General features: G+C 35.7%; 1 long non-coding RNA gene across 4 annotated transcripts in view; it reads left to right on the top strand.

Moving 5' to 3' along the window:
* LOC132371545 (uncharacterized) overlaps positions 1-25,613 on the top strand; it is a 79,731-nt gene that overhangs the window by 18,597 nt on the left and 35,521 nt on the right. For 3 of the 4 annotated variants that reach the window (XR_009504875.1, XR_009504874.1, XR_009504871.1), the window contains exon 1: positions 5,678-5,783. The exons of the other annotated variant lie outside the window; for it this stretch is intronic. This is a non-coding gene — a long non-coding RNA (uncharacterized LOC132371545). Of the gene's footprint in view, positions 1-5,677; positions 5,784-25,613 lie in introns of those variants that run through there. 4 annotated transcript variants of the gene reach the window in all.

Below are 25,613 nucleotides of genomic sequence, written 5' to 3'. Positions count from 1 at the left end.
GTGTGCCCATGTACTCTAATCTACAAAGAAATCCACTGCTCTCCAGTTGCCCGTATCCCCATACCTCTCCTCTGCCTCCCACCTGCCCCCTCACCCAATTGTGTAATGATTTTCCAAAGCCATGCTTCCCCCCAACACCAAGACCTAGGGTGGTAGATACAATTAAAATTATTATAGTAGAAAAAGTCCTGTAATTCTCCTCTGGGGAAGGTGGCGCTTTGCTTCTGAAAAGGGCTGAACTTCCTTTTCTGTGGGTTAATGGATCTGGGCTAGATAAGTATGTGTCTTGCATGTTCCTGTCTCTTTCTTTAAATATGCCTCTTCCATCCTACATCGATAGTGCCCTGTCTCCAGGGTTTCCCTCACCATGACACAGTATAAGACCTGTCCTAAGTCTCATTGATCTCCACACCTTTCCTCACTCCTTCTTACCACCAAAACACCTCTATCAGCAGCAGATAATCAGAAAGGCAAGTTAATCTGTCAAATGGTATAAATGAGAATTTGTAAGTATTGGTGAAGCCAAGCATTAAACCTGGGCCTTTATCTTCATCAGTAGTGAGCATGGCTTAAGCATCTACTGAGTTGTACGTTCTGTGCTAGCACAAAGGAGCAAAGGGCAGGAGGATTTTCTGCTCAAGGGGCGTTAACGCAATGGTGGGAATTTCAGTATGAAGCCTTCTAAATCGGGGAGATGAATCTGAGGGTATGTAAGGTAGGTATACCTTGTCCCTTTACTGAGACTAAGTGTTCAGATGTTTTTGCTTCACCCTTTGGGCAGTAAGACCCTTGAGGTCTTTTAGGCTTCACACAGGGCTCCTCTACTACTGTAGACTGGCAAAAGATAATCAGTTGCACTAGTTCTTCCACCACGTATAAATTAATTAAGTAGTTTCATACAAAGTGAAAGGATCATTTTTTTTTAAATTCAAATTAACAAACATTTTTTGGGCATATTTGTCTCCATAAACTCTTTGTTATTTGGTACAACACTCAGTTTTGGATATGATGGGCAACGGTATTATATAATGGCAAATAAAGCAATGATTGTATATTTGTAATTTCATGGATTATTAATAGGGCATTCTTATTTTGTTACCCCCTCCTGAGACAATATATTTTTAAAATAGCTTCTTAATGCTACTGTTTTTCACTTGTTCAGTGGCTACTCTTAGGATGAGATATTTTATAAATTCACTTTAGGGTGGGCAAAATGGAAAAGGGAATAAACTCTTCCCAGTTTCTTCAAGAGGTCCAAAAGTGCATGATACGAAGAATGGAATTTGCTTTGATATAAACATAACTTGCTAACAATAGTTATCCCAAGATAGAAACAGTAGCTTTCCTGAGGGAGTGAAACTTTGATCAGACATGATCTGGCTGCCTTTGAGGTTCCTGTATCACAGGAACGGTTGACTAAGTAATCTGCAAAGACCCTTCCCACTGAGGATCAGAATCCTAAAACTCAGAATGCACTGGCGTGTGTAGGGAGGTTGCTGAACTGTCCCTTTAAAAAATGCCCACTAGAGGGAGTATAACATCATAAATATTGCCTTTCAGTTGTTGCCTTACTTCTGGTAAGCCAGCAAGAAAGCAAGATTCAAGGGCAAATACCTAGAATTTATTTCATACTTTTAAAAATGTTTTTCTCATTAAAATCTTATGGACTATTTTGATAAGCGAAGAAAATTTTCTTCTAAAAAATTAATGTAGCATATAGTATGTAACATTAATGTTATTTGTATATGTAAAGAATTCCAAATTTTAAATGACTGGCAGAAATAGAATCCAGATCACTTATTCGTGGTTATCAGTGTAAAACATCTTGGTTCTACATGGAGTATGTTTCACCAAGTGTTGTTAGTCTGTTGTTACTATTGTTTTATTTGCCATGGATATAATTCCATAATCTCCCTGTATGTTATAGCTTTCCCAGACATTTAAGATAAACTATTCCACTGGACAACTGGTTTGATTACATAGTATCAAAATCAAATGTTTCATTCTTAAATTTTTAAAAGAACCTGCCAGTCTGTCTTAGGAAAATTAAAAATGGGTATTTTTCAGAGATAAAAGCACATTCATTCTCTTTCTATTGTGGGTGGTTCTGCATTTAACTCTATTTTTTCCATTAAAATTTTCTTATTTTTTTCCCATAATTTTGACATTAAGTCTCCAAGTTCTGTTTTGGATTGGACTTTTAATATTTGAATATTTGGAGAAAAACGTTTTAAAATATTATAATCTATTTTGAAGCACTGACCATTAAAACATCAAAAGTTCAAAAGCAAAATATTTATGAAAGGTTGAGGCATTAGCCTTTTATTGGTAAAATATATTTTAAACTAGAATTTACATAATCTTCATCAAGGAGAAAGAAGCACATATATATTATTTCAAATATATTTTAATGTCTTAGCATCTTAACTATTTGAAGTGCATCTCTAACAGATCTTTTTTTTTCTTACCTTACTGTCAGCATCACTGGCCACAAAATAAACTTCCCTAAACTTCTCTAGTTCACTGAAAATTGTTACTTCTATTTAAATTGAGAATTTTCTTTTTCTTTTCCATTACAATTTTTAAAAAAAACCAGAAACCTACAGCTTGGCAAGTGATGTGTCAATGTGGAAACAGTAAGTTACTTTGATTCTGCATTGCCGTCTAATAAGTGAGTTGGGGTAGGGGTAACTTCGTGTTATGCTCCTTGGTTTCTTTCTTCCGTCTGCTTCTGCTTGCCTGGATGATGCTGTCACCGGGCCGGCTCTTGCATTACGCCCTATGTGAACAAAACCAATATCCAACCTTCCTCAAAAGCCAGGTTCATTTGTTATATTTTTGTTTTATTTATATTTAGAAAAATTTAGTATGAAATTAATACATACTTGTAAACAACCGAAAAATACGTAAATACTGATACTGAAGGACAGAAATTAAAAGGTAAATTTTTTTTCCTTCTCTTAGGTTTCGCTATCCCTCTGGAGCAATTTGAATCTTTCCAGATACTTTGTAGCACATGCAATCCTGTATATATATATATATATATATATATATATATATATATATATATATATATATATATACACACACATTTTTATACATGGATATTTCTTTTGCCTTTTTTTTTCTAAACAAAAATGGAATCATATGAAAAATACTCTTCTGTGGACTGCTGTTTTCACTAACAATGTATTTTTAAGATGTTCCTGTGTCAGTACTTACAGAATTACTTCATTTTTTTTTACAGTTGTGTAAAATCCCATATTTTATTTAGACTCTAGTTTCCTATTGATAGACATTTAAATTGTTTCCCCTATTGCATTATATCAAATAGTGCTGTAGTGCAGGAATTTGAATATCATCTTTGGGATCTTGTGCATTTCCTACGTTTTTGTGTTTAAAACGCAATAGATGCTGAAAGCGTGGCTGGCTAACTATTTACTTTTTATTCATGGCCTGTTTCCACAGGGCTTTTAAGATGTCTGTGTTTTATATTGCTCTGTGTCTGTGAAAGATATTTACTTTTATCTACAAAATATGTTGGTTGCCAACAATCAGATTTCAAAAGAAAAAAATGCTAATTTCTCTGAGTGTATCTTTACTAGAAAGTGAAAGAGATCATTTGTCTCTAATTCAGGTGGAAAACTCTTAAGATTGGAGGGAAAAAAATGAATTAGCAGAATCACTGTGACTTTAGATCATGTTGATCAAAGGTGAGATTAAGTATTGGATGTTAATATTTTTGTTGTTAATTAATGGCAAGAATTGAATGGTTAGGTAAAAATGACTTGGGCACACACTCTAGAGTAGTCTGCAGTAATTAAAAGCAACAAACTAGATGTACACAAAATAACATGAAGATACTGTAAGAACACTGGGTTGAATGAATAAAAGTAATAAACAGATTGAATGAAAATTTTTACAAACCAATAACCTTTATAGATTATTAGGTTATAAATCAATGCACTTTATATTAGAACATACACAAAACATTATTACACAAGAATTCCTAGGAGTTCAAGGCTGTCAAATATGTTAGCATGGTTCTAGAAGGAAAAGTGAAATGGGATTGGGGAATAGACATAAAAGACAATCATCAGAAAATAAAACTCAAAGAAAGAATAAGTATTTAGACAGTGCTTTCATGATTTTTCAGATACTGAAGAGCCTTTTTGTAGAAATGAGTGGTTTATTTCCCATGAACATTTCCTAAATTGACTTGTTCTTTGAATGTTGTTTTTCTTTCAAGTTGACAGTTCCTAGAATGGGCAGAAAAGATGCAATACTAATATTCCTCAAATGTAGTGATGGGAATTAGTGGTATCTATCTACCCCTTTGTGGCTGGGAATGATGGTATATTTTGGAAATAACTATAATTAGGGGTCATTGTTCAAGGTGGTTAAATTGCTAGGAAGATGAGAGATATATGATTGTGTCAAAGCTTTCTTATAACATGACTCCTAAGTAAGGACACCAAAACAGCCCAGGTAACTAGCTGTTTGAACCCTCCATCCAGACTATCTGAGGAGATGTTCCAGGAGCTGGGCCTGAGAGTGGGTAGAACTGCCCAACAGGCCAGGTCCAGAGCCAAAGAAAAGTCAAGATTGCATCCGGAGTGAATTATAAAAACAAAAGGCTAAAACTTACATAGCACTTGCTGTGTGCCAGGCCGGTTCTAAGCACTTTACATGTAATAACCACTCAGTCGTCACAACAAAGCTGCTGGGGAAGGTGAAATGATCAAGACCACCTGTTCAGTGTGGTAGGTGCCAGTGGGCTTGCAGAAGCAGTGAGGAGATGAAATCCAAAGGTCTGTGGGAAAGGCCTGGCAAGATGGGGATAGAAGGATCAGGAAGAAGGGGCTGGAGAAATCCCCAGGGGTGGAGGCCCGGAAGGTTGTATGTTTTCTGTGCCCTGGCCTTGCTGGGTGGAAGCAGGAGCTCTGAGGGCTGCCCAGGCCATTTGTATCACACAGGGATTTCAATCCTCTTCGTCCCTGGGGCCTCAGAGAAGAGTTCAGAAAAGTAAGGTTGGCAGTGTGGAGACAGCCAAGTCAGGATTCTTGACACGTGATATTCTTTGTTTTGGTGAGGTTGGCAGCCCTCTCTTTGTCTCCTTTCTGGATGATTAAAAACCCCAAACATCATGAGCCGGATGTTTGAATGTTTTTAAACCTTGTAATTTTGTAAATTGTCTGTTCCTGGCCCCCTTCCCCACACTTTTGCCCCAGCTGATATCATGATGCTTTCGCCTTCAATTTCTTAGTTTCTGTTGACTTTCGAATGAAGAAAGTGTGATCTGAGTTTGTTTTCTCAGCAAGGTGATGGCAAAAGGATATTTATAGTGTTGAGGAATTTTTATTTTCTCTCAGACATCTAGGATGAGTAGTATATTTTAGACCCTACTCTCCAGGATATCTCTCTTCTGCTGAGATAATAAAATTGATCAGATGTTTTGAGGTTAAGTAAACTGTTGTAATAATCTGGCAGCTGCCTGCTGGTTGTGGTTTTCAAAAGCAATTACTCACTCTGGAGTCAACTTTGAACTCTACATTTTAATTGAAAAGGCTAATTGTAGGCGATTGCTCCTGATTTAGCATTTGATTTGGCAGATTAGGAAGTAAAAGGACATTGGGAAGGGAGGGGAGAGGAAGAGAAAGTAAGTAGAAGTGTTGCCGAGCTCAAATTCCTGTTTATATATGAGTGTTTTCATACACAGCACATCGTATGCTAACTGGAGAAACAGCAGTTGGACTAAAAAGTCTCTGAGGCACCTGTCTGAGGTTAGTCTGCAAAATCCTTATTTTGGGCTTCTTTGCTTCTGTCTCTCTCTCTCTCTCTCTCTCTCCCTTTTTCTCTCCCTCTCTCTTCCTTCCTTCCCTCCCCCCCCCCCCCCGCCCCTGGTTAATTTCTTAATTTTATTTCAAATGTGAAATTTCAGGAATAATTTTCAAGAATATTATCAGACCATGCTTATATATCTGATTAGGAGCTTATTTCTCAAATTCTTGGTTATGCTAATAGGTGGAGACTGCTATTTGTTTTCACTAAAACCTAGCTAACAATTTTACTTAAAATCAGCAAGAGATAGAGATTATTTATGTGTGTCCACAAGAACAAATCACTTCCCTATGGGAATCGTTATAAATTGGATTACAAGAAAGATACAAAACATCCAAAAAGAAATATAGCTGCACCCAAATTTACATCCAGGACAATTAGTAGCGTTATTAAAATGGCCAGAAAGTTGCTTTTAGAATTGAGCTAAGAAGTGTGAGAACTTGTATTTCTGCAGTCTTGTCCCCACCTAAAAGCAAATGTAGTACTTTTACATTTACTGGGCACAGATGATACTATGCATTTTATAGAAATACATCCTCTAAATTAAAAAAAATATATATATATGTATATGACTCCTTTGGACTTTATGCTTTTAGATCAATTGGCAAACTGTGCTGGGAATTTCCTGTGAATCTGATAAAATGTTGATAGCCTAAATTAAGGCTGAAATGAAAGGCATGAACATATGAATTGTTTAATTTTATAATATGTTTCAAAATGCTAGTTACATATGACTTGAAAATCCACTTTATTTTTAGACTTTTGTGGAATGCAGGTTGGGCTCATTACAGTTCTGTTGATATTTTCATTGACCTCGTAAATATAATTTAATCTCTATGCATCAGCTTTCTGATCTGTAAAAATAAGATAAATATTCTTCCCACACACTTTGCACTCAGAACTCCTCTGTTGAAACAATAAACAGGGTTGTAATATATGAATGTGAGTACTGCTTCAGAATCCAATGTCTTTATCAACAACAAAGAAGAGCTGACATTTATTTGGTGTTTCAGTATTAAATTGGAAGATACTACAGTTAATGAAAAAAAGAAACATCTGTGTTGCTATTAGGAGGATTATTCTGAAATATGGATATCACTGGAAATGTCAGCTGCCTGCTGCACAATTTCCAAGAGCCATTTTTTGTGATCCCAGTATTCATAGAGGTCCTCAAGTAAAATTGACACAAGGAGAGGAAAACCTTATAGACAGGAGGACTTCAATTAAACACACGTAGTTCTTTCAAAGTATCTTAAAATCAAATCTATTTGTGTATTTTTACTCTCTACTTTTGGCAAAGTACCTTGCTTTAGAAAGTAGGGAAAAAAGATGACTTTTGTGGTAAGATTAAAGAAACGTGGTTTTTTTCTACGAAAGAAAAGATTGAAGAGAAAGTTAAGCTTTTCAGATAATGTTATTAGAGGCAGAATTTAGACACAATGGATTAATACTTAAGTCATGGAAAAGATTCATATTTGAGGTAGGAAAAATATTTAGTTACATGATGGTTCCTAAAAATACCATGAGATTATGGAGGTAAATCGAATTTTCCCCTTTGATGATCTTAGAACGTAGAGAAGACATGTCTGAAATGCCAGTTCTAGAGTCTGAATTTCGAAAACAAACCAAAACCAAAAACCCTTCTAACATGATGGGTATAATAGTCATTTCAGAACGCTGCTCTGGAAACACAAGATAGGGTTACACCTCAGCCAAATTGTCAGCTTTTGCCCGAAGGCATGTTACAAAATCCTGACAAGCCTCAGTTTCCTCATCTGTAAAATACAGGGAGAATAATAATACCTATCTTGCTGGATTATGTTTAAGATTAAATGAGTGACTATTAACTAATTTCCTACTAATTTGTTTAAGATAAAACTGCCCAATATGTTCTAGCTACTATTATCCCATTACTCAATATCTGTGTTTTATAATTAATCATAACTGAGCTTCCTCAAAATTATCACAAGGGAATTGTAGAAATCAAAACACAAAGTCACATTTGACATGAAAAATAAAACAAAATTTCAGGAAAGTTAAGAACAAGTATAATGAATCCATTGTTTAAATTTGGGTATATGGATGGACTTCAGTTGTCAAAGCTTCTAGAAAAAGAAAAGGTGATGATTGAAAAGAAACTGAAGTTTTAGGAATTCTTTCACCCCATTAGCAGACATACACCATTATGATCAAATTATTAGAATAGAAAAAAATTCAGGCAGGAATAACTTCATGTCTTGAGGTAATTTCCTGCATTATTTCTAGAAACATATTTGATTAGGGACTAAATTAGTGGCAGATTTGTCTGTTTTCAAGAAAAATGAAAGGCCAGAATTGAACTGATGACGTAGATGAAAATTTTACAACTACCAATGGCTACTGGGGTTTTATTGTGGTTAAAACCCATACTTGAATTTCTATAGCAGTACCTTATTGCCATAGGGGATAAAATAGGCTATTCTTTTCTATTGTCTGGCATACAGACATGTCAGTACCTCACCACCAGAGTTACCTGAATTTCTCCCCCCTAAAAAGGACTGGTGTGTGTGTGGGGCGGGGGGTGTCCCTTGAGAGGATTCACAGAATGGCGTGTAGGTCACCAGCGACTACCCACTGTAGGATCATGTTCACTGAGAGTGCTATAGTCAGAGTAGCGGCAGGACTCTCAGCGCCTCTGGTTACTGGACCCATCTGCTCTTAGCTCTGGTGGAGGTTTGATTATGAAGACGGCCTTTTGCTTTGCAGACATACGCTTGAGTCTTATTGAGATAATTTGTTGCAAAGAAACTCTGGCTACCGCTCAGGTGAAACAGCTTTCTTTCCATACGGTTTCACTTTACTGGAGGTGAGATCCAAGAACTGCTTTTTAGTGGGAGAAGGATTTCTCCGGGACAGCTTGCTAGGATTTCTTTGTTCAATCTCCTCTCTTTCAAGTTGGTTGAGGGACATCAGATAGGATTCTTGTTTCACCCTGCATGCTTCTTGTCAACTATCTTGCCTTTCACAGTCTGACTACGCAGGGACGTTTACAGCCTTCCACTGGAGTCTGCCAGACCTAGGTGTTATGTGCCATACCTCCAGGGATCATTACCATATGGTATTTTAGGAGAGGACACAGTTCATTTCAATGCAATTCAAATGAGCAGATTTCTTTTCTTTATTACACCATTGCATTTGGAGGCAATCCACCAGAGGCAGAATCTAACTCTCAAAGGAACGTTCTGCCCACTCTGTCCATTTAACAGGACATTTGGCTCAAAAATCTAGTCGGTTGATCACACATGTGCAACAGATGTGTGAGCATGCGTAGCGAAAATAAAAAATAGAAAATCCCAGCAGTGTACTGTGGGAAATGTAGCAGAACTACTGGAAAACAGGACACAAAGAAGTCTGGTACTAAAACTTTGATTTTTGTTGTTGGAGGGCAATGTTTTTTAATTAATCTTTCCCTCCTTTCGTAGGAGGAAAAGGTATAGGTTTCCACTATTATCTTGCAGTGATCATTCATGTAACACTGGTGAGGAAACTTGGTTCATTTTCACAGACCTCCTCTTATAAAGATATACTTCTAAATATTTTGACCAGAATTTTTTGGGCCCCTGCTTCTCAGGAACTGAATGTTGGCATATTTCCACTGAAAAAACCACCCATTTACAAGAGAGGATATCAGAAATATACATCCTTTCATCCATGCTTCACAGGCTTATATGGAAAGAGAGAGCACCAGCTGTTTTTCTCATGGTGAATAAGGGTTACTTGGGGAAATCTCTCTTCCTGTTTTTATATGGACAACTAAATTGTTGCGTAGCCAGTTAATTCTGGTTAGGTCAACAGCACAAGGTTAATTATTGGAACCTTCCTCTTTTGCCTGTGTGACAGTAAAAGATTAATAGGAACCAAAAGAAGAAAATGAAATATAGTGACTTATTCTAGAAGTGCTGTTTATTTGGGAAATTTAAATTTTGCTTTTATTATATTTGAAAGGATTTATACATAATCATCTTTGTCTTCTAGGAAATAGTAGAAGTTTGAAAAACTGTGATGTGAATTAATTCAGAAACCTGAGTAATATGAAATTAATCAGATTCAGAAGGATTTTATAATATGTTAAAATATTTAGAAAAAATATCACTTTTATTTTGTAATAGGAACATTTTTTTTTTAAAGGGGAACAATTGGCATACCTATGAGATAACTTTGAAATTGTTTTCCTGTTCTCTGTTATACCTCAGTTTGGCTTGGATAATTTTATAACTTTTTTTTTTTAAACTAGGTTATGATGCAACATTTCTCTTTCTAACCTTGGGTTTAATTAACACATCAAAGGACACATGGACTGATTCCCTTCAGTGTACTATAATATATTTTTATCCAGCTGCATGTTATTATATAACCTCAGAGTAAAGCAACTGTATCACTGTTGATATATTCAACTTCTGTCCTTTGGATTTGGTCAGCATTGCATGTGGAAGCAGAAACCCACCCTGTATTGTTATACGGATGGTTTTTCATTCATACCCTTGTTACTCTTAATAAATGTCTCAAAGAAAAATATTCTGCAGCAGCCACTCATAAGAAGCAGAAAATGGCAAAACCACAGCATAGAAGGAAACCTATGTGAAAACACTGGTTGTGTCTTCCTGGATACAGAAAACAAATAGAGCTTTTGAAAGAGCTTGCCAATATATGCCTGCCAAATAAAATATTGTTTTATGAAGTCAGGAAAAAACTAATTTTAAAGGTTATTGTAGGTTATTTGTGGTCACTTCTGGTGTGCATACAACATGATGTCATCCTGAACTCTTCTCTCTATATATTTCAGCCTTAGAAGTCTTTTGTCTAAGACTTGATCTCAGCTACTAGAGACATCTAAACTAAAATACTCTTATTATTCAATACTCATAAAAATGTAGACTGAAAAAAATTAGAATAGATGGAAAAAAGTCCCAGCCAAGTCCAGGCAAGAAATCATTCAGGCAGATTCATCTTCTGAAATCATACCTACGCTGTAGACATCTTAGGACACAGTTGCTGGAGAACTTCTCAAGTGACTGGAAAGTAGCCACGTGTCCAAATGGCTGTCCTGGAAAATTATTGCCCATTGAGAGGGGGTAGATGGGACCCCTGCCAGAGACATCTCATCTGAGGAATGGGAGCAAGGGGTTCCTTGGGCAGTCCAATTTCTCTCTCCTTCTGGGTGGACCACTTGCCTATAATTCCCAGATATTTTTCACTTTGTTTACATGACCTCCTGCAGCAATTTCTCTTCTTTCCTGTAGCAGGGTTGATTTTTTTTCTTTGTGGGAATTTTTTTGCTTGGAAAACCCCTCTTTGTTGAGGTAGTCCTCAGTAAACTAGGAAATGTCAAATAAACACTGGATGAAGACAGACTAGAAGGCCGGTGAGATACAGCAATTGAAAATGGGGGAAGCTAAGAAATCTCTTGAGCAAAAAAAAAATCAAAACAACATTTGGGCATTGGAAAGAATATATAGTTTTACTGAGATGTAAAAGGAAATGCATGTTTATAGTGGAGAACTGACACCTTAAAAAGTTTATCAGGATACCAAGCTGACATCATTTGCATCGTCTTCAAATTCATTCAAGCATTCAAAAAAATGCTTTTTGAGCATCTCAGTGTGCAAGGCATATGGATGTTAGAGAACAAAAGAAATACGTATATTATAGATACAATAGAAGGTATTAAGTGTTCTGGAGGAAAATAAAACAGGGAAGAAGTGTTCAGAGTTGCTGGGATGGAGGAGCTGTGATTTCAGATTTGGTAATCTGGGGACACCTCACTAAGAAAGTGACATTTGAGCAAAGCGTGAAGTTGTGGCCGGAGTGAACCGTGTTGCGAACTGCGGGAGAGCGTGGCAGGTAGAGGAACAGTAAATGAAGAGCCGCAAGCTTGCAGGACACGTGGTGTGTTGGAGGAACAGCACGAAAACCAGTGTCCATGCCATGTATGTGGGTATATTAACTTCATCTGCGCATATGTGCAAGGGCACCCCACGCTCCATACATGTAGGCACGTTAAAATGCCTGAGAGATTTGGGGCAAATACATAATTTTTTCCCTATTTACGATTCAGATTTAGGTAAACTGCTCTGTGAAAACTCTGCTCTTTGCATGAGAATGGAAAGCATCTGCAGGTCCAGTGAGGTGAAACACGGATTCTGATGTGTTTGTGGTTATTTTTGTCATCTCAGTGATTGTATTGTGCTAATGTATATTAAGTACTCCAAACCTATAAATATATCTCATCATGAGATTGGCAATGATTTCTTACTGATCTGTTCTTTTTGGGAAACCTAGTCTGTGAAATTATTCTCTCTTCTCTCTTTGCATAGCTTTGAAGATGATATGAAATGCAAGATTCATTCAGTTCTGATAAAGTAAAGCTTTAGAAAATACATAGTAAAGACAGGACATGGGAAAACGTGGTGAGTTACTAAACAAAATATAGAAAAATCAAAACTGGGATATTAATCATCCCTTCAATACAGTTCTCTACTGTACTGTTTGTTCGTCAACATGGGATAGTTTTAGAAAGGTGTGATTTGGGGTTTCCATGTTCCTGGGTTGTTATGTATTGGGAGAAGTCTCTTGGAAAGCAAATTGGAGGGACGACTGAATTACAACTAGCAATAGGAAGACGAGACTGGAACTTTGCTTTTTTCTTCTTTTAACTGTAGGAGGAAGAGAATACATTTGGCTATAAATTAGCTTGAATGATCAGCTTGAATGATCCCAGCGATTCTCAGTTGCCTCTTTCTGTTCCTCCTCCATGACTGACATGCATCTCAGCTCACGTGTAGTGGTGATTACAGAATATTTTATAAGCTGTTGAAGAAACTTCCTGCAGTTCAGCTCTGGGATTTATTTAGACTCTCTTGCTGCAAAGGAGGAGAGATATCATTATACCTCATGATATGGGATAGCATATATGGACAAAGAAGTAAAAATAGTGTCAAGTGGAGGATGTAAGAGAAGGCTGGGCAGCCACTAGTCACGTGAATGATAAGAGCTCTGTACAAGAGTCCTTTTGTATTAGTTTTGTGTTATTTATTTATCCATTTATCGATTCAGATGCAGGTGGTTCATTTTAATAGGAAAAAGATCACCTAGTACAGGAGGACTTATAATGAAAAACAGCAGTTTTCTAATCCACATGTCTTTCTACCCACAGTTCTGCTCCAAAGAGGCAGCTACTTGTAAGTTCTAATTTTGTGTCCTGCTACTTGTTTTTATTTTTAATCTAAAACATTTATTTCCCTAAGGCTAATATTTTAAAAAAAATTTTTTATAATAATGTTTTAGGTTCACAGCAAAACTGAGCGGAAGCTATAGAGATTTCCCGTATACTCTTGGCCCCATACATGTACAGCCTCCCTCATCACCAACATCATCCTTCACCAGACTAGTACAGTTGTCACAATTGATGAATCTATATTAACATATCATAATGACCCAAAGTCTATAGTTTACATCATGGTTGCCTCTTGGTTTTGTACATTCTATGGGTTTGGACAAATGTATAATGACATGTATCATGTTATCACACAGAATACTTTCAGTGCCCTAAAAATCCTTTGTGCTGTTTATTCATCCTTCCCCCTCCCTCAACTCATGGCAACCACTGATCCTTTTAAATTTCCGTAATTTTTGCCTTTTCCAGAATGCAGTATAATTGAAATGACATAGTATGTAGCCTTTTCAGATGGGCTTCTTTCACTTAGTCATAGGTTTTTAAGGTTCAAGTCTTTTCGTGGCTTGATAGCTCATTTCTATTTAGTACTGAGTAATAATCCATTGCTTGAATGTACCCATTCACCTGCTGAAGGTCATCTTGGTTGCTTCCAAGTCTTAGAAATTATGAATAAGCTGCTATGCACATATGTGTGCAGGTATTCGTGTGGATATAAGTTTTCAGCTTTGGGGAGTAAATACCAAGAAGTGTAACTGGCGGATCATATGGTAAGAATATGTTTAGTTTCGTAGGAAACTGCCAAGTTGTCTTCCAGAGTGGCTGTACCATTTTGCATTCCTACCGACAATGTTCTAGAGTCCCTGTCGCTTCACATCCTTGCCAGCGTTTGGTGTTGTCGGTGTTTCAGATTTGAACACTGACCATTCTAGCCATTCTCATAGGTATGCAGTGGTATCTCATTATTGTTTTAATTTTCATTTCCCTGATGGCACATGATGTGGAGCATCTTTTTATATGCTTATTTTACATTTGTGTGCCTTCTTTGGTGAGGTGTCTGTTCAGATCTTTGGCCCATTTTTTAGTCAGGTCATTTATTTTCTCATGGTTGAGTTTTAAAATGTTATTTGTATATTTTGTATAACAGTCCTTTATCAGCTGTGTCTTTTACAAATATTTTCTACCAGTCTGTAGTTTGTCTTCTCATTCTCTTAACATTGTTTTCGCGTAGCAGAAGTTTTTAATTTTAATGAAGTCCAGCTTATCAATTCTTTCTTTCATGGATTGTGCCTTTCATGTTGTATCTGAAGTCATTGCCAGCCCAAGGTCATCCAGGTTTTCTCCCATGTTATCTTCTAGGATTTTCATAGTTTTGTGATTTATACCTAGGTATGTGACCCATTTTCGGTTAATTTTTGTTAAAGGTGTAAGGTCTGTGTTTAGATTCTTTTTTTTGCACACCCAGAAGTCCAGTTGTTCTGGCACCATTTGTTGAAGAGACTATCTTTTCTCCTTGTACAGCCTTTGCTTCTTGTCAAAGATCAAATCTGTATGGGTCTATTAATGGGTTCTCCAGTCTGTTTCATTGATCTGTTTATTCTCTCACTGATACTACACTGTCTTGAATACTGTAGCTTTATAGTAACTCTTGAAATTGAGTAGTGTTAGTCCTCCAACTTTGTTCTTCGTCTTCAATACTATGTTGGCTATTCTGGGTCTTTTGCCTCTCCATATAAATTTTAGGATCAGTTTGTTGATATCCACAAAATAACTTACTGGGGTTTTGACTGGGATTGCATTAAATCTATAGATCAAGTTGGGAAGAACTGACATGTTGATAATATTGAGTCTTCCATAAATATGGAATATCCATGAATATGGAATATCTCTCCATTTATTTAGTTACTCTTTGATTCCATTCATCAGAGTTTTATAGTTTTCCTCACATAGATCTTGTACATCTTTAGTTAGATTTGTACCCAAATATTTCATCCTTGGGTGCTAATGTAAATGGTATTATGTTTTTAATTTCAGATTCCACTTGTTCATTGCTGGCATATGAAAATGACTGACTTGTATATTAACCTTATAAGCTGCAACTTTGCTATAATTGCTTATTAGCTCCAGGAGTTTTTGGTCAGTTCTTTCAGATTTTCTGCATAGATGATCATGTCATCTGCAAACAGACATTTATTTCTTCCTTCTCAATCTCTGTATCTTTTTTTCCCTTGTCTTATGCATTAGTTAGACAGTCCAGTACAGTGTTGAAAAGGAGGACTGAGAGGGGACATCCTTGTCTGATGTTAGTAGGAATGCTATGAGTTTCTCACCATTAAGTGTGATATTAGCTGTAGGTTTTTTGGTAGATTATTTATTAAGTTGAAGATGTTCACTCCCTATATTCCTAGCTTACTGACAGTTTTTATCATAAAGGGGTGTTAAATTTTGTGAAATTCTTTTTATGCAACTATTGATATGATCATGTGATTTTTCTTTTTTGATCTGTTGATGTGATGGATTATATTAATTGCTTTTCAAATGTTGAACCAGCCTCACATACCTGGGATAAATCCCACTTGGTTGTGGTGTATAATTCTTTTTATGCATTGTTAGATTCAAATAGTTAATATTTTGTTGAGGATTTTTACATCTATGTTCATGAGAAATAGTGGTCTTTAGTTTTCTTTTCTTATGATGTCTTTGTCTTGTTTTGAAATTAAGGTAATGCTAGCCTCATAAAATGAGTTAGGAAGCAAGTATTTCCTTAGCTTTTATCCTCTGAAAGAGATAGTAGAGAATTGGTATAATTTCTTCCTTAAATGTTTAGTAGAATTTACCAGTGAACCCATCTGGGCCAGGTGCTTTCTGTTTCTGAGGGTTATTAATTATTGATTCATTTTCTTTAATAGATATAAATCTATTCAGATAGTCTATTTCTCCCTGTGTGAATTTTGGCAAATTGTGTCTTTCAATGAATTGGTCCATTTTATATAAGTTTTCTAATTTGTGGGAATAGGGTTGTCCATAGTATTCCTTTACTATCCTGTTAATGTCTATGCAATCCATAGTGATGTTCCCTCTTTCACTTTTGATAATAATAATATGTGTCCTCTCTCTTTTAGTCTGGATAGAGGCTTATCAATTTTATTAATCTTTTTAAAGAAATAAATTTTGGTTTCATTGATATTCTCTGTTGATTTCTTATTTTCAATTTTATTGATTTGTGCTCTAATTCTTATTGTTTCTTGTCTTCTGCTTACTTTGGATTTAATTTGCTCTTTTTTTTTTCCTAGTCTCCTGAATTGGAAACTTACGTGATTGATTTTTAAATCTTTCTTCTTTTCTAATATATTTATTTGATGCTATAAATATTCCCCCAAGCACTACTTTTTCTGCATCCCAACACATTTTGATAAGTTGGATTTTAATTTTCATTTTGTTTAAAATATTTTAAAATTTCTCTTGAGATTTCTTCTTTAACCACGTGTTATTTAGAAGTGTGTTGTGTCATCTCCATGTATTTTGGGCTTTTCTCAAATACAGTATCTTTCCCAAATGTCTTTCCGTCATTGATTTCTAGTTTAATCCCATTGTGGTCTAAGAGCAGACATTGAATGATTTCTATCCTTTTAAATTTGTTAAGGTGTATTTTATGGCCCAGAATATCATCTATCTTGGTGAATGTTCCATATGAACTTGAGAAGAATGTGTATTTTGTTGTTGGATGAAGTAATCTTTAGATGTTAACTATATCCAACTGATTGATGATGTTGCTGAGTTCTGCTCTGTCTGAAATTAATATAGCTACTCTTGCTTTCTTTTGATTAGTGTTAGTGTGGTATACTTTTCTCCATCTATTTACTTTTAATCTATATTTGTGTTTATATTAAAAGTGGTTTTCTTGTAGACAGCATATAATTGGATCTTGTTTTTAGATCCACTCTGACAACGTCTATCTTTTTTTTTTTAACGTATACTTTTTAAAAGAATTTTATTATTATTTATCTTATTTATTTTTGGCTGCGTTAGGTCTTTGTTGCTGTGCGCGGGCTTTTTCTAGTTGTGGTGAGCAGGGGCTACTCTTCGTTGAGGTGCGCAGGCTTCTCATTGCAGTGGCTTCTCTTGTTGCAGAGCACGGGCTCCAGGCGCCCAGGCTTCAGGAGCTGTGGCTCGCGGGCTCTGGAGCGCAGGCTCAGTAGTTGCGGCTCATGGGCTTAGTTGCTCCGTGGCACGTGGGATCTTCGCGGATCAGGGTTCGAACCTGTGTCCCCTGCACTGGCAGGCAGATTCTTAACCACTGTGCCACTAGGGAAACCCAATGTCTTATTTTTTGATTGGTGCATTTAGGCATTCAAAGTGATTATTGACGTAGCTGGATTAATATCTGCTATGTTCATTATTATTTTCTCATTGTTGCCATTGTTCTTTGTTCCTATTTTTGTCTGATTCTGCTATTTGTTAATTCTGCTGGCTTTCCTTCATGGTGCTTGGTTTCCTACATGTTTGGTGATTTTTGAGTATGAGTTCATGTTTCTTTGAAGTTTAGCCTGTATTTCCTTAAGGCCTTGGTTTAAGACTGGTGTCCCTCAGAAAAGTTGTTTCTGCCAGTGCCTGTACTTACTACTGATCTTAGACCACTTCAAAATAAGCTCATGACCTAAAATTCTTTAGGTATTCCAGCTAGTATAGCATTGATTTGTAAAATTCACTGACAAACTATTTGTATTTATGAATTCTTAAGTGAGTTAATTTTTATTCCTCTGCCAGCACCAAATTTCACTTCAGGACGTTTTTCTTTTTATCATTAGCAGAAAAGGTGTAGGTGGTGGTGGAAGTTGGAAGGGTAGGGTGAGGGTGGGAAAGTAAGAGATTGTAGGAGATAACATTCACTTATATTCAAATCAAGAATATGGCACCATGTCCTCTCTAGCTTATGTAGAAAAATCATCTGTAAGAGTTCCATATTGGCTTGGCTCTAGGGTTTACTTCATGTTTCCCATGATTTGTGAAATTTTGAAAACTATAGCTCAAGATTACCTGGGTTTGACAAATATCTTCAAGGTAAAACCAAGTTTTTGCTTAAATAATCCTTACCTCTTTATAGCATACCCACAAATTCAACTGATGCTGTGTACATTGTATCCAGCATTTTTAGTTATTTTCAGGGCAAGTTATGTTAGAGTATCTAGGCTGCCCAACTGCCAGAAAATTAGTTCTCCTCATCTACTTTTTGTTGTTCTTGTTAAATTCTCCTTCTATTTCTTTCACTGTTATGAGTGTATTCTTTATTGTTGTTGTTGTTTCTGTTGTTATTGTTTTACTATCATTTTAAGTGGGGTGCCACAGGAAAGGAAAGCAAATATGTGTGCTCAAATTCCTTAAGCTACAAATTATTAAAAAGTCAAATTTTAATTAGAAACTGTTATTTTTTTAAAAGAGAAGACAGCAAGAAACTTTAAAAAATAAGTATGATTATTTTTTATTGTTTTGAAAGTACAGTTTTTAAGTGAATTAGTGAAAAAGGGTTTTATATTGGACTGGATATATGAATGTTTAGAATACCACAGTTAACATTATGCTAATGTGATTAGATATATGTATACAATTAGATACTTAATTTGTTCTTTCAATAAATTCAAAAATCTTTTTCAAGCATGTACTATATACCATATACTCAATGAAAACATTCACAGAAAGTATATTACTTAATTCATGAATAAGAATATTTTCTTTCTTTTTGAAATGTATTTAAAGACTAAGGCCACTTTTCTATTTTTTAATATTATGCATAATTTAATTATTATTTGAGGCTAGTTATATAAATGTAGATTTTTTAAATGTATTAAGTAAAAATATCTGGATATAATATGAAATTTTTTATTTTGCTATTCTTTTAAGAGCAGTGGTATGACACAGATTTCCAGCTTCAGATTAGAACACATGTATTAACATTTCATGAAGAAAGGGAAATTTGGATTATATTTATAATATGGCAAATAGTAAAATAAATATACACTAGATAAGAATATTTCTCTGTGGTTTGGCCCACATAGACACATTCCCTGGATAGCTGACAACTACTCTCTTGGGAAATGTGAACATTAAAAAAATTGTGTGTGTGTGTGTGTGTGCGGTGGTTTTTTGTTTTTTGGGTTTTTTTGTACTATCAGCTCTAAAATAGGATTGCCTATAGCTATAACTATAGCAGCTGTCAAACTTGGTAGCCCTTTAGGAAACACGACTAGATAGAGAAACTAGAAGGTATTTATTTTAGACTGATGTAAATCTGAGTTTGGCAAACATTTACTCAGATTCTATGGATTGGAGTACCATGATTCCTGTCAGTTCCATGGATCTCCTGTAGTTAGATTTGCATCATTGATCAAGTGGATATGTATACTGTTAAAAAGACAAGGAAGAAGTAAACCTTCAACAAGGTATTTCTTTATTAAATTAGTACCAAAATAGCTCTGGCCTGACTCAAGACTAAAATTCAAATTACAGCTGGCTAATCTTGGAGCATTTATTATCACATGTCCTAGTTATGCTGTCCTGATGATAGGAATAAAGTTCTTGTGGAAAATATTTCCTAAACAATATGATAGCAGTACATATTCATAAACAGAAATAGATGTTCATGTTCATTCAGTTTGGGTGGTGGTGGTATTGTTTTTCAAATCATCAACTCAGAGCTAAGATTTTGGCAGTGGAGATTTAGGGGTTCTACTACAGCAAGTTCTTTCCCTGGAATGACACTGTAAAATCAGTATAGAATCTTGCCAAGGTTTCTTGGTTATTTCTCGTAGAAACTCTATGTAAATTTGCTGAGTTAAGAAAAGTAATTTGTAATGTGCTCCAGTTCATTATTATTTTTTTTATTAAAATCAGTATCAGGTTATCAGGCAAACGTTCTTAGCAGTGAATTTGGGTGAGCAATTTGAAAATGTGATATATTTGTATGACCACACTAAAGCACTGACCATCTTGTAGAATAATATAATTTCTTTATTAAAAGTAATAAATAATTTATAATTTCTTCATTAAAAGTATAGATGAACATTAGCTGTAGCTGCCCATCTCCTACCATATTAATGGATTTTGGTGACTTTATTTTCACATGGACTTACACCCATAAGTGCAGCCACTTCAAGACACAAGTCAAGGAAGATGGAGTCCTACTGTGACAAAAAAATTATTAGCATAAAAGAGCATGTCTTTTTATTTTACTCTAATGTTCAAAATAATCTCTTCATATTTAGAAAGAGGATGTCACATAGTATTAGAAGACACTACATTGCAATTAATAGAATACAAAAATTATTAATGGATTCAAATTTAAGAATGATCTACATTTTTCTCTATGTTATAGCAAGCTCAAGGTTATCCTTATAATAATATCACCCTTATTTATTTTTATTTCTATATAATTTCTTAAGAGTAGGAGGAAGTTTGAATTGAGTTAAACCAGATATACAGTGGATTGTATTTAATCTTAGCTATGCCCACAGGAATGTTTTGTTCTAATTTTTCTCATAGAATTCTATATTCTCACTGTTGCAGCCCTTATTATGTTTAATTTTTATTTTTACTTTTGTACACTTCCATTGACGGTAAGCTTCATCAAGGCAAGACCATACTTGTCTGGTTCATATTCTATCCCCAGTACTTACCACAGTGTCTCTCAAAATAAGCTCTCAGTGGGTACTTATTGAATGGATCATTGACTTAGCAAATTACTTCTTTTTTTTAAAATTACCGTCTTAACCGTTTGTTTTTTTTTTTTTTTTTAATGGCATTTATTTATTTGGCCACACCACACAGTACGTGGGATCTTAGTTCCCCAATCAGAGATTGAACCCCCCACCCCCTGCATTAGAAGTCCCATTGGACCGCCAAGGAAGTCCCAGCAAATTACTTCCTAATGTGAGAGAAGTTTTAACATTTTTTTCTCTAATAAATAAACTCAGAATATCTCTCCAACAAAGATGGCTAAGCAAAAACAGAAAAATAATCAAGAGAAAATACAGGTATACATGATTTTTAAGCTTCCAGCTACTTATACCCTCACCTACAAAGTTTGGTTTAATTTATTTAGGCTCTGGGTGTGCTTACTCAACCTTATTTTTGTGTTTATGCTAGGCTGATTCTCATGGCTACAGACAGAGCTAAAATTAAGTAGGAATTGGAAGAACAGAGGAGAAAAACTGGATTTTTGCCACCAATCTTCATCCTTCCCTAACCCTGAAGACCATTTTTCAAGACTGTGGCAATATAGGTCTCCTTAGAAATAACTGATGAGATAGAGGAACAAAGAATACAAGCCAAATGTCCTGTAAATCTAGGAGCAGAAGCTCTCTGACCCAAGCAGACATTGTTATGACATCCTGTACCTGGATTCATAAAATTCCCTAAGGTAACCACATAATTCAGGCCAGGGATACCTCTGGAAACATTTGCCATTTGTTCAGCTTTTAAGAATGGCTTTGTGTTAGATTTGCATGAATGGCATTGAATATTATAGTTTTGGTAAATGACCTAATTGTCAAGAGTAACATAATATAAATTGTTTATTTCAAAATAACATTTTTCTGTACCTTAGTAACTTCTTAAACCTTCAGCAATGTTAATAATTCAATTTGGAGACATGTCTGACTGGGAGAGAATTCTGTCTCCCATGAGTCACTTCAGTCACCTTCCTAGTTGATGGGGCAAAAGTACCCATTTCAAAAGTGAGTGTAGAAGCACAGCAGAGTGAATGAAGAACTGGACGAGGGGTTGAAGACTGGATGCTAGTCTTGGCTCTGTCACTTAGCATATATGTGATACTGGCTGAGTTATAAGTAGCTGTCTGATCCTCAGTGTCAGAACTTGTATTTATGATTCTCCCTGCCTGACCTGCCTCCTCAGAAATAAGATAATGAACATGAAATCTCATTATACTCCAAGATGCAAAACACGTTTGAGATATTACACTTAAGTATCTAGGTAAGTGTCAAAGAACTCAAGAATGATGTCATTCAGAAACAGGATTTGGAAGGATAATGGCTATGAAAATAAAAAGATGAGAGAATGGTGATTGGAAGGGAAGAAGAAGCACTTACAATAGTAGCAGAATCAGAAGTCCTAAAGTGAAAATCTTCAACTAGGAGGAAAGAAAGATGAGAATGCTGGAACCACTTGTGACTTTTGTTCCTTTGGCTAAGAACTACAGTGTATTTTTTAAGTGAAGTCTGCCGTTGCTTAAGATTGTCAATGAGTGACTTATCAGCCCGGGAAGAGCTATCCTAAAAAGGCTTTATTGGCTGACTTTTCTGGAATGGTGATCAATTAAAAATATTTTTACTTGTGCCCTTGACTAAGACAGTTTTGCTGAGCCTAGATGTTGTAGCCAAGAAGAAAAAGCAAACCATCTGAAGCATCTCAGGTACTTGGTCAACATGGGCAACTTGTTTTTTTCACATGGACGATGACACCTTCAAAGAAACAATGCCAAGTAATTGAATTGAGCTAAGACTTCTTAAGCGAAATAATACAATTTTAAGGGGGAAAGTGCAGAAAAAAGCATAGGTTTTTAATAAGCTCTTTTAACTAGGAAAGCATGGGGAAATCTCTTAAAACCTCACTTTCTTTAAAAAAACAAAAACAAAAATATTTTGACCACATACTTTTAACTTTATAATATTGAAGATTACATACGCTTAATCTTAGGCAATGCTGTAACCTCAATTTTTAAGGAATTCAGATGATCGCCTTCTTTTTCCTCTATTTTTTAAAATTTTTCTTTGAATGGAGAAAGGAAAGAGGAATTATTAAAAGCAAAGAATGGCTTCCATTTATCTCTTATCCATAAGACATGAATAAAACAAACTTACCTGGTAGGTCCCCAGGTAAGTGGTTCTGTGGTATATTTTTTAAAGTGTTTTCCATGTTACACCTACCAGTACTCTTAGAATTATGCTCTAGACATTACTTGGGTTCCAAAAAGGTAGTTAATATCCCCAAAGAATCCCTCACATTCTTCCTTTTTTAATTTCCACTCCACTGCTAGTGAAGCTATTTGTAGAGGTCTCAGTGAATCAGTGAATAACGATTGCCACCTTCATCTCTTTTTGGCTGCCTACAAAATTGAAAACTCTGTGAAACTCACACCAGATAGTTAGGTCTTACCCATTTTGTGGCTTTGAAAAATGATTACTTGTTCTGATTAATTAAAAAAAAAAATTAAGTAATTTAAAGGTTTTTTTGAGGGGTAATATTCTTTATCTCTGAAGTAGTCACCTGATAAAACAAGAATAATCCTCAGAGTAAAAATATTTATTATGGTTTCATTAGAATTATGTTCCTTGAAATGTGCAGTAACGTTCTCATGGTCAAATGTTTATTTCAGTGACAAAAATGAAGAATGTTAGTGTATTCATCTGCATTGTAAAGTGTGACAAGTTCAGATCAAGCTAACTGGAAACTTGGAAACCAAGGGAGTGTCTACTGCAAGAATAGATTTTAATATCAGTTAAGAATTGCATTTGGCTACCAGTGACAGGCTGCTGACTTGTGTGATTTAAATATCTATGGTTGTATATTTGTCAACCAATAAAAAGTATAGAGATAGGCAGTTACTGATAGCTGTTCAATACTGATAGCTGTTCAATAGCACAAGAGTGTCAGGGATTCTGGGATGAATTTCTTAGCCTTCCACTCATGGTCCCCAAATGACTGCTGGACCTCAACACCTTGCAACCAGTTTTTGAGGAAGAAGCAAAGAAGGGGCACTTGTCAGCTTAATAAACTTTTCCAGAGGTCTCATCCAACTGTTTATTGCATCTTGCTTATGAGATGTGCTTGCGTCTTACTGAGCATCGTTTGAGCAGGTGAGGCTGAGAAATATATTTTTAGCTGGGTACTTGCCTTCCGCTATCATCTCTCACAAAGGAAGGAATAAAAACGTGGAGATTATGCTGGTAGTGAGGAGTTACTGCTACATATATGTTACATTTCAGTGCCATCTCAGACTCCTCTTTGGAGTTAAGTCACCCAAAGTGAAAGAGAAGAGATGCAGCTTCATCCACTGACCACCCTTGTTACAGGAACCTGAGTTTCATCTCTCATTGGAGCAATAATTAAACCATACTCTCCCAGAGAGGTAGGGACACGGTTGTACTGGGAAGCTCCAGTATAGGATAGACCCCTGGCATTCAGTATTTGAGGTTTCCATTGTTCAAGACCAAACGTGAAGGTCCATGCCATATAATAAATAACTTTAAATTTTTATGTCATATCAATTTTAGCCCCCTTCACACCAAGAGGCATAAAATTTTCTGACACTAAGAGATGTATTCGTTTTCTAGGGCTACCGTATCAAGGTACCACATACTAGGTGTCTTAAACAATAGAAATTTATTGTCTCACAGATCTGGAGGCTATAAATCCAAGGTCAAGGTATTGACAGGATTGGCTGTAAGAGACAATCTTTTCCACACCTCTCTCCTAGATTCTGGTGGTTTTCTGGCAATCTTTGGTGTTCCTTGGCTTATAGATGCCTCACCCTGATCTCAGCCTTCATCTGTACATGCATGGTGTTATGCCTTTATCTATGTGAAGATAAAGGTTCGTAAAACCTCTTCACACAGTGTCTGACTCTGTGCACATTTCTTTTATGAGGACACCATTCATATTGGATTAGGGCCCTAATGACTTCACCTTAATTTGAGCACATCTGCAAAGACCCTATTTCCAAATAACATTCTGAGGTACTAGGAGTTAGGACCTCAACATATATTTTGAGGGAACATAACATAATTCAACCAATAACAGTTGGTGTTCAAATTACTTAATCAGAAAATGAACCTGCAACATCCACATGGCAACAACCTTTTTTCTCTTCCTCCATTTTTATGCAGAAATTATACACTATAGGGATATTTAAGAATTTTCAGGGCCTACTCAGTAGCATACATTGGAAATACTGCTTTTAGTACATTATCATGAAAACAAACGATGACTCTAGATTACAGTTGAGTTGCTCTTGAGTCTAAAGATATAGATTTACTTCACATTATGACTGTTCAATTGACCAGTTTCACCATAACAGCTCACTTTTCTCAAAATAACACTTTTTTGAAATAACTGTTTCATCCCAAAATGTACTGAAAACTGTATACTAAATCAACAACATATTTCCAGGAAAAGTCACAATTGCCAATTACTTAACACAGTAATTTCTAATAAGAATATCATTTGCAACAAATTCAAATTGAGCATCATGTTTGGATGAAACAAAACATTCTTGCTCTGTGTTAGTATGCCAGGTGAGAAGACAGATGTTGCATCTTCTGAATCTGTAGTCTCTTTTGTACATGTTTCCATGTTTCCACATGTTCCACTGCTCTCAGGTTTAGCCTTTATTTCGTCACAGTCTTAAAGAAATTCTTTTCCAGTGGGTTGAATTGTGTCCCCCAAAAAGATAAGGTCAAATCTTGAACTCTGGTACCTGTGAATAGGAGCTTATTTGGAAATAGGGTCTTTGTAGATGTAATCAAGTCATGATAAGATCTTAATGGAGGGT

The sequence above is a fragment of the Balaenoptera ricei genome, chromosome 9 (genome assembly GCF_028023285.1).
Source record: "Balaenoptera ricei isolate mBalRic1 chromosome 9, mBalRic1.hap2, whole genome shotgun sequence".
Taxonomy (NCBI): Eukaryota; Metazoa; Chordata; class Mammalia; order Artiodactyla; family Balaenopteridae; genus Balaenoptera; species Balaenoptera ricei.
This window is presented reverse-complemented; position numbering and strand designations above follow the sequence as displayed.